Source organism: Helianthus annuus, chromosome 9 (assembly GCF_002127325.2).
Source record: "Helianthus annuus cultivar XRQ/B chromosome 9, HanXRQr2.0-SUNRISE, whole genome shotgun sequence".
In the NCBI taxonomy this organism is placed as follows: domain Eukaryota; kingdom Viridiplantae; phylum Streptophyta; class Magnoliopsida; order Asterales; family Asteraceae; genus Helianthus; species Helianthus annuus.
Genome location: NC_035441.2, coordinates 24,886,107 through 24,893,300, shown reverse-complemented (window position 1 = coordinate 24,893,300; position 7,194 = coordinate 24,886,107).

Below are 7,194 nucleotides of genomic sequence, written 5' to 3'. Positions count from 1 at the left end.
TATGGTTCAGATTAAATGCTTATCAATTATTTAATTATTTATGTATAGAGTTAAAAATAAGAATTTTTATAGAGGTAGAGTTTGACAACTTTAAATTTATTTATTTTAGAAAGAGGATGTGAAAAGTAAAAATGGGGGTGCATTTAATGCACCCTTTTTTTAGTTAAGTTCCTAATTATTGTGTTAGATCATGGATTGGTTATTTTCTATTTATGGATGACCAGGTCAATTGGGCATAAATTGTTTGAAAACTCACCAATAAAATGGGATCTTGCAAAACTGCTCCTCTCAAAAAATAACTGCCAAATTTTTGGGGGTTATTAATCTTAGGAATAACAGCCCAAAATGATATCCAAATCAACCAAAAAACAGATTGTGGATTAAATAAAAAAACACCTCTTTATTTTGTAAGACATTGCTTAGGCCATATTATATGGATACAATTAAAAACACACCCCTTTATTTTAGAAAGGCGTGATTATTAACTGGCGTGATTTTTAACTCCCGCTTTAATAGTTATATGGTGTTGTTGATATTTAACCGGGTGGGAAGATGAGATCCCGGAACCTCCCCCTCTCAACGTTGCCTTCGAGGTTTCGGTAAATCCCGCTCCCCCTCAAGAAGAGGTCGAAGAGAAACCCTACATCTTCCTTTCAAGGGAGATCGAAGAGATGCTCAGTGACCTCTAATTGAGTACTCCCGGGAAAAGCTCAAGTCCTCCAACATCTAACATTTTTAGATCTAGGAACGTAGCTTTAGGGTTGTTAAAAGATGATCTCGGGGAGGCATTCCTCAAGATTCTATCTATCTATCTATCTTAGGATAATGTAGGTTTGTAATTTTTAATTTCTTGTAATTGTCTTTATTTTAAATGAAATAGAAGATTGGATGTTGATGGTTTTAATAAATGTGTTAAAGAACTGGGAAATGCCAGAAAGGTGACAAAAAATAGAACCCATGCACGTAAATCAGAGGCCTTCCGGCTCAAAAGCTGCAAAACAGTGTCTGCAGCACGGGGCCGTGCTCACCCAGCACGCCCCCTGTGCCCAACTTACTGATGTCAAAAATCTTTTGTCCAGAAGGTGGCACGGGTCGTGCTCACCCAGCACGCCCCCGTGGCCACCCCACTGTAAGTCTTCTGTTTAAAATTTATTACAGGCACTTTGGACACGGGGTCGTGTCCCCATAGCACGCCCCCGTGCTGCAAGTGCTAGTAACAAAAAATTTTGCTATTTTTTCACACTTTTTACACATTTAACCAAAATAAATCCTATTTGGGACACATTGAGGGGCAATGTGTAACTTAAGTGTGGGGGATGATAAAACCTTAAATCGTTTGTCCTAAATTAAGCCTTACACAAAACTCGCCTTGGAACCGCTAATCATCCCAAACTTTTTCAAAAAAATTTTTATTTTTTTTTCTTTTACTTATCTTGGTTTATATGGGAAAAACAAGTTCTGAAAAATATGTTTTTACGAATTTACAACTGATAGCGTCGTGATAAAAAGAACCAATTGAGAAAATTATGAAAACGGGCATGATAAATCTTTGTAAAATTTGATTATATATGCATTTTTACACTACAACCCCTTTTCCCACAAATGTGAGTTTTGAGTCTTTAACGAGCATATAAATACATATCTATACTAAATGCTCAACTTTCGTTTCTTGTGTGAATAGCCCATTTGGTTCTCACGAATCTAGACCTTGACAATACGATACGTTCCAAGTCCTTACCGACAAAAATCCAAGTAAGTAAATGATGGAGGCATTAGGATCAACCCAGTTTTCAAATCAAAACCTTTATTTTTCTTTGCTTTAACCAAAAATATCCTCCTAGATAAACCCTTTGAACCTTAAAACCTTTTCATTTCCAACACCACTAAAACAAACCTTTTCATTTTTTATCTTTCATTTTTGTAAACTTATCGGTTATGAAATTACGATTATGGCTCAGTTTCAACTTTGGCAACCAAAAAAACTAAAAAAATTTGCCCAAAGTATTTTTTGATAAGCCACAAAGCAATAGAAAAACCGATATTTTACGCTTTTTCGTCATTTCAATAAAACATACCAAACCCGAACCACCACCTACCCTTTAAAGCCCTCTTGATATTTACAAGGATTTAATGTCAAAAAGGAGGAGGTTTGATTGATTGTCAAGCCTATGGTAGGAGTAAATTCCAAAACCAGGTGCGGGCGTTATCACTTACACAACTTCGGCCGAGTGTTGAGTGACCACTTGTGAGGTATGTAAAATTGTATATAACTAAATAGAATTTTACAAAGGCATTTTATGCCCAAAGTAAATAATTTTGCTTAAATTGTGTTGTAAATAAATCATGACGAATAAGATTGTAAATAAAATAAAAACAAAATAAATTTAGAACTTGGTTTCCCGACACTCTAAAGATGAGACCAAAACCTTCTCTTCTACCTATTCCGTTTGGGTGTGTAAGCCACGTAATAGAGTTTTGCTTGAGGACAAGCAAAGATTCAAGTGTGGGGGTATTTGATGTGCATAAAATATAACATATAAATTATATCAAATACGGCGTAAAATCAACCATTTTTCAATACTAATGTTGGAAAACGCTTGTCTTTCTGTTCCTTTTTTAATTTACAAGGTCAAAAGAACTTAAATGAGTAAAAGGAGCAAAATGACAGCAAAAATCAACATAAATACAAAGAAGGAAGAATTGACGCAACTCGCGAAGCCCCAATCCATATCGAAACTACAAGAATAGCAAGATCAGAAGACTTGACACGTGGCCATATCCATCAGACATGGGCCATGTCCGAGACTGGATGCTGTGTAGAAGAAAAGACAACAACAAAGGACAAAACAGACAGCCAACACGGGGCCGCGCTAAGCAAACACAGGGCGTGGTCAACTCAAAGTTTTTCAGAATCTGCAATAGTACAACAGGTACATTGGCCACGGGTCGTGCCGTTGACACACGGGGTCGTGTTAGTACAAGACTTGACACAACGGTTAATGAGGAAGAGAGAGAGATGATCACGGGGCCGTGATAGGCGGGAACGGGCCATGGTGAAGCTCCTAATTTCAGCTATAAATAGATGTGCTTGGTTCCATTCCAAACCATCCCTTGGCAAACCACTCCTCTTTCACTTGCCACCACTCCACCACCACTACAACACTACCATCCACCACCATCATCCATCTTCCATCATTTAGAGTGTGTATAGTAGTCTCGGGATCCAAGATCGATAGTAAGAGTCTTTGTCAAACAAAGGCCATGCTTAGCTAAACTCTTACATCACTTGGTGAAGATAAATCTTTTATGTATTTCTTTTTTGATTTCCAACCTTTGGCAACTTTTTAATTGGGTATGTATTAATAACTTTAATAACTAGTTTTTTATATTGAAAGCAAATTTATCTAATCATTCTTCATATGTTGTTGATTCACATATTCGTGTCTTTACGGTCTATATAAAGCGCGTTAATTGCCTGGAAGGGGGTTAGAAGGGTGGTTGGGTAAATTTTATGTCTCGTTCAGTGTATAGATCCTGCGAGAACCTAGTTCAAGCTTAGTAACACTTCACGAGTCGGGCAGGCTCTACCCACCGACGGGATAAGTGCAAAACGCTTGAATCCCTTATCTACAAATTACTATTAAAACTTTAAACCAACCCTGCAAGGACTGTATCCCTGCTGACTCAGACCAAAGGGTTGAGGGTGATCGCTGCTTGGAAGGGGGCCCACCACTTTCAATAACTTACTGAATTATCTTTCAATAATCCGACCTTGCGGGACTGTATCCTTGTTGACTCGGACCAATAGGTTGAGGGTAACGTCGCCTTCACAAGAGGGGCCTACCACTATAACTAAGATAATCCCTTAAAATGCACAAAGTGCGGAAATCATCAAAGGATACATGAAAGAGGAGTCGGAATCAAGTGATTCCTTCTTGTCTATATGTTTTTCCTTATATTTTATTTTTACTTTTTAGTTTATCTTTTTATAGATTTAAAAATATTTTTCTCAAAGTTTGGTTCGATTAGACGTTGATGATAATCCGGTATTAAAAGCTCTTGTGTCCTTGGACGACCTCGGTATCTTTCCATCACTATACTACGTCCGCGATGGGCGCACTTGCCCTAACGTGTTTGACAAAGTCTTGCAAGATACCGGCAGTCTCATCTTTAGAATGTAAAAAGTAAGTCCGTGTAAACCTAGAAAAATCATCTACAATGACCAAACAGTATATTTTCTTTTTCAAACTCATGATTTTTACTAGGCCAAACAAATCCATGTGCAGCATTTGCAAACACTTGGTTGTTTTGGACTTTTCAATGGACTTGTATGAGCTTTTATGTTGTTTACCTTTTAGACAGGAAACACAATGCTCAGAACAAGTAAAAAGTTTTTGTGGGAGACCTCTTACAAGGCATTGCTTTGAGAGTGTAGTGATAGTCTTGAGATTTGTGTGCCCAAGTCTTCTATGCCATAATTCTGTCTCTTTGTCAGAGGCAGCTGAGAACAGACAAGCATCAATCATTGGGTTATCTTTTGACATATCAACTACATACACATTGCCACTCCTTTGAGCAACAAGCTGTGTTTTACCCCCGGCTATGACTGCTTCAATCTTTTTCACCATTTCTGGTCCAACAATCTTGCAGTTATCATTAGTGAAGAATGACCCATAGCCTTTGTCACTCATTTCTGAGACACTAAGGATGTTAAACTTCAGGTTATCGATAAGATTGACATTCTCAAACTTGAGATTCCCATTCTGAACTGTCCCTGACCCCAAGGATATATCACCCCCTCCATGGTTTTTGAAATCTTTGAGAAGGGCTCTACATCCAGTCATGTGCCTGGAGCCTCCACTATCTACATACCATTAACTATCTAAGCATGCAGAAGCTCTTTGCACATCAAGTAAACAATTAGTTCAGGAGGGTCTCCAAAGCCAATAAGGCTTTGGATGGGGTCACAGCTAAATCAGTCTCAAGTCCATGAACATGGACAGTAGTTAGGTCAGGGTTTTGAACATATTTTGGAACATTTTTCTCTAACCACTGTTGTGGACCATTTCCTGTCAGATGTTGAAAACCAAAAGGATGCATATTCAATTTGGGTTTAGAAGACTTTTTGTAATCCTCATAAACAAGTGGGACCCTTTAGTATGGAGGTTGACCTTTTCCTCTTTGGAATTGGTTTGAAGGTGGTGCATCTGTCACTTGCACCTCTCTGGGAACAGAGGTTTTGCTCAACTGTTTTGTAACGGCTGTTTGGACAGACACAAATGGTTGTTTGTTCTTAATGGATGATTTTGATGAACTCTCAAGTGTTTTTGAAGTGTACTCTTTTCTTTTAACCTCAAAAGTTTTAAGGTACACACACTGTTGAGTGAGATGATTGGTTTTTCCACATATGGTGCACATAGGTGCAGGCTCAATTACACTTGTTTTGTTTATGTCAAAAGCTTTTAGATGAAAACAGTCCTTTGTGGAATGGTTTCTCTTTTCACAAAAGTCACAAAACAGATTTTTAACCTTTTCTCTTTTCTTCCTCTTTTTAACTTCCTTTTCAACAGAGTTTTTAACCTCTGTTGGGATGTCTTTAAGAGGAATGATCTTAGCCTTAGGTGCTTTGACACCCTCAACTGTGGAAAAATCCATTGGTTTGAAATTCTCAAGGATGTCACATTCATCTGACCAAGTGGGTTTGAATTGATATTTTTCTATCTCTTCTTGATGACCCCTCTGTCTTTTCTAAAATGATTTTATTACCATTTTTATCAGTGATTTTAATTTCTTGACCATCCTTGTTTGTTGGTATTATCTCAACTAGACCAGAATTAATTTCAGCAGTGTTTTCAGTTTGGTCATTTTTCCTGAAGCCTATGCCAAACTTTACATTACTTTTGATCTGTTTCTCTAACATCAGCTCATAACCTTTACTGGATTCCACCCATTTTTCACAAGTGATTTGGGTGGATTCAAGCTCCTTTTTACAAACTTGGTATTTTTCTACCATAGCTTGGAGTTGATCCTTGGTTATGTTGTGTTCATGTTTCAGACTGTAGATTTCATTTTCTTTTTCATACAATTTGTTTTTCAACTCTTTAACAGTTTTTTTTTTCAAATTGTACTTCATCTTTTAAAATTTTATCCCTAAGGTTTTATTCACCTCTTTTATATTTGCAAATGCAATAATGCATTTGTCTGAGCACAGATTTTTCAAGACCTGAGGTGATACCTTAGCTGCAGCCATCATGGCACAGTCACATTCATCCTCACACACTCTACCATCCCATGGGTCAGCAAGAGGTTCCAACAGTGGTTCAGATTCTTTCTTCTCTAACAGCTGTTCACCAACAACAGCAGTTTCCACTGCTTCAGCAACTTCATCCACTATTTCAGCACTGGGTTCCACTTCATCAGCCTCCTGCCCTTTTTGTATTGACTCTAATGCCATAAAACAGAATTCATCATTGGAAAAATCAGAATTAGCAAATAGAGCAAAATTATCACCATTCAAATCTTCAGGCATGCTACTCTAATCAACAAAACCTTGAGTAAAGAAGCTTTGCTGACTGGCCTCTCCTGGAGCAGATGTTTGTGCAGCATGTTGTGGTGCAGGTTGTTGCATTTGGACCTGAGAAACAGGGGCTTGGACATACTGGATGTGTGGAACAGTGGTTTGAACATATTAAATTGGAACAGTGTTTACAGGATGTGCAAAAGGGGTAGTGTTTCGCATATGTGGAGCAGGGGTATATTGGGAATAGTGCATAGTGTTTTGTGTGTTTTGAGGTCTAGGGCTAGGATGAGTAATGATTGGACCATTGTTTTGACTTCTACATTCTCTAGCAAAGTTTCCTAGCCTGTTATACTTGTAGCACTTAATTTTGGACTTATCCAACCCCACTTTTAAATTCCCATGCAGTCCTGGAAACTTTCTACCTGTTCTCTTGTAAAACTTGCTGGTTCTTACACTCAGCAAAGCCAATTGGTGCAAAATGTCCATTTCTTCCAGATCAGTGGGATCAAAATGTTGAAGGTCATTGAGTTCAAAGGATAAGTTGTCAGAATTCTGGTTTACCCCACTTGCTGTAAAAACATAGTTGGGTGAGTAAGGCTCAAAGTTGAAGGCTCCACCTGCAGTTATATCAATGTAATGATCATAACTCTTGTCCTTACTACCACCAGATTCTT